The sequence below is a fragment of the Gossypium hirsutum genome, chromosome A12 (assembly GCF_007990345.1).
Source record: "Gossypium hirsutum isolate 1008001.06 chromosome A12, Gossypium_hirsutum_v2.1, whole genome shotgun sequence".
Lineage (NCBI taxonomy): Eukaryota > Viridiplantae > Streptophyta > Magnoliopsida > Malvales > Malvaceae > Gossypium > Gossypium hirsutum.
In genome coordinates this window covers 71,970,360-71,974,120 of record NC_053435.1, presented here as the reverse complement: position 1 = coordinate 71,974,120, position 3,761 = coordinate 71,970,360, and positions in this window count along the sequence as shown.

Here is a 3,761-nt window from a genome sequence, read left to right as displayed (position 1 = left end):
ACACAATCACACCAAATTAGGTACTAGCATCATTCGAATATATCATCCTGCATTTTATTCACTTTTATTACATTTCATCATTCGCACTTATCATTTGATAGTTTACACATAACATCTCACTCATATTCATCTAACACTTATCGTTTAATCATAAAAGCATATCACATTTTTACTTCCATAATATATTTGCCATTCGGCCATATACATACATTACAAGTAATACTTAGTTATCAGAATATGTCATGTTATTATCGAATATTATTTATGTTTAACTACTTAAAACTTACCTCGAATATTTTCGAACAGTCTCGGATCGGCTATTCAACTACTTTCCCTTTTCCCTTGTTCAACCTTGGTTCTCTATGCTCTTGAGCTATTTCAAACAAATTTAACTTATTAAAATCCCATTATCCTAGCTTATGGCTGAATATGACAAGAAATTTAATAGGTCATATAGCTACTTTTAGCTCAAATACAAAATGGTCGTACACATTTTTAATCACATTAAGCAATTTAATACGATTAATTTAACATTTCCTCATGTACACACCTTTATGACCGAATACACATATCAAATAAGTAAATTACCTTAACACGTAACCCACATAGCCAAGTTACATATAACCCTAATGATCGAATATGAATATCACCAAAATTTCTATGACTTAACCTTTAGCCTTTATAGCCGAATATTCATTGTATTCCTAATTCACATACACAAACACAAAACTCATATATCTTATCATATTTTCATATACATATCTTAACCTTATAGCCGAATATATAGCTTATCAAATATATATTTATTCACATTTCCTTGACACATATTGATCAACTAGTTCATGCATTATCCTTTGGCACATTCGGTCATTAAAGCAATAACTTAATTAACATTCAAGCATTTTATACTAAAATTTCTCCTAAGGCCGAATTCATATACAATCTTTAATACTCACACAAAGTTTTTATTTTAAATAATTTATACACACACCATTAACCTAATATCAATTAACTAAACACTTTAACAAATTTTTCTTTGACTATACACACATTCGGCAATCACAAAGACAATTTAACAAACCTTAAATTCAACTTATAACAATATATACTCAATATTCAAAGCATCCATACCAATTTATTATCCAATCATCCATAGCCGAATACACATATTTCTTTCATTCATTCTTAACAAAAATTTTATCAAGCTTAAATCCCCATTCCGTCATTTTAAGATGCAAATACTACACAAATGTTATCTAAATTCACATTCGGAAACTACACATACACATAAGCCGATTTTTCCTATCATCCAAACCACCTATATAAACATTTAACTAGCTCAAACTTCACCCATCCACAATTAGTGATTAAAACATAAAGACAACAACCATTTTGCTCAAATTCTTCCATGGCCGATTACTCATATCACCACACAATTCAAAATTTTGACATGGGCTAAGTAATGGACTTAGTAACTAGCTTAAAATATGCTAAAATTTCAAGAACTAACATGAATTACTTACCTTAATTCAAGCTTAAAGGTGACATCTCCCTTTTCTTTTTTTAAGATTCGGCTAAGCTAAGGAAGAAGATGAACAAAACATTTTTGTTTTTCCTTTTTACCATCTTTTCTTATTTTATTTAATTTTCTTTTATTTCATAATTTAAGCCATTAACTATTATAATATTAATATATAATGTATATATGGCTATTCAACCATCATCTTGGTCGGCCACTTACTTAAAAATGGGGAATTTGACATGCAAATCCCCATATTTTAAGCCATGCAATATTTGGCTACTACACTTCAACCTATCACATTTTCAAAATATCTCACATAAGTCCTTTTTAATTAATTCCACATTCAAATGACAAAATTAAGACACGATACTTTCACACATGCACTTTCACATATACTAAGCATAGAATGTAACATTTAATTATTTTTGTGACTCGATTTTGTGGTCCCGAAACCACTTCCCGACTAGGGTCAAATTAGGGCTGTCACAACTCTCCCCCCTTAAGAATTTTCATCCCCAAAAATCTTACTAGCGAAAAGGTTAGGATAACGTTCTTTCATTGAGTCCTCTGACTCCCAAGTCGCTTCTTCAACCCCGTGTTTGAGCCATAGTACTTTTACTAATGAAATTTTCTTATTTCGTAGTTCTTTTACTTCACGAGCTAAAATACGAACCGGTTCCTTTTCATAACTCAAATCAGACTGAATTTCAATCTTTGATGGATTAATCACATGAGAAGGATCGGATCTGTACCGACAGAGCATCGAAACATGAAAAACATTGTGAATCTTTTCAAGTTCAGGTGGCAAAAGTAGTCTATAAGCAACTGGCCCAATCCGTTCTGTAATTTCATACGGTCCGATAAATCTTGGGCTCAATTTGCCTTTACGGCCAAATCTGAGTACCTTTTTCCACGGTGAAACTTTAAGAAACACTTTGTCTCTGACTTGATACTCTATATCTTTCTGTTTCAAGTCCGCATACGATTTCTGACGATCTGATGCTGCTTTCAGACTTTCACAGATCACTTTTACTTTCTGTTCGGCCTCTTTAATCAAATCAACTCCATAAATCTTATTCTCACTGAGTTCGGTCCAAAACAAAGGTGTACGACATTTACGATCGTACAAAGCCTCGTATGGTGCCATCTTGATGCTCGATTGAAAACTATTGTTGTATGCGAATTCAATCAAAGGTAAGAACTTTTCCCACGAAGCACTAAACTCAAGGATGCAACATCTCAACATATCCTTGAGTATCAGAATAATTCGCTCGGATTGACCATCGGTCTCGGGATGAAAAGTGATGCTAAAATGCAACTTAGTACCCAATGCTTCTTGTAATTTCTTTCAAAATCGCAATGTGAATCTCGGATCTCTATCCGAAACAATAGAAGTAGGTACCCTGTGTAACCTTACAATCTGAGAAACATATAGTTCGGCTAACTTATCAAGTGAATAATCCGTACGTACGAGAATAAAATGAGCTGACTTTGTCAATCTATCAACAAAAACCCAGATCGTATCTTTTTTGCTCGGAGACAATGGCAACCCAGATACAAAATCCATTGTGACTCGATCCCACTTCCACTCGGTATCATGATCGGCTGAAGTAATCCCGAAGGCACTTGATGTTCCGCTTTCACTTGTTGACATATCAAACACTTCGAAACAAAGTTAGAAATGTCTCGTTTCATACCGTGCCACCAGTATTGTTGTTTGAGATCGTTGCACATTTTAGTACTACCCAGGTGAACTGACATTCGGCTGCTATGAGCCTCGCTCAAAATCATTGGAATAAGCCCTGAATTTCTCAGAACACATAATCGATTTCTGAACCTCAAACAATTATTACTATCAATCAAAAATTCTGAATGCTCTTTCGAAACACATAGTGCTCGTTTTGCAACTTATTTGTCATCAACTTTTTGAGCTTCACAGATTTGTTACATCAATAACGGTTTTGCTTTTAACTCCGCTACTAACACATCATCAGCGGACACAGACAGGTGCACATTCATTGCTTGTAAAACAAGCAGTGATTTACGGCTTAAAGCATCAGCAACCACGTTAGCCTTTCCCGGATGGTAATCAATGACAAGCTCGTAATCTTTTAATAATTCTAGCCAACGTCTTTGTCTCAAATTCAAATCTCTCTGAGTCATCAAGTACTTGAGACTTTTGTGATCGGAATAAACGTGACATTTTTCCCCGAATAAGTAATGGCGCCAAATTTTTAAA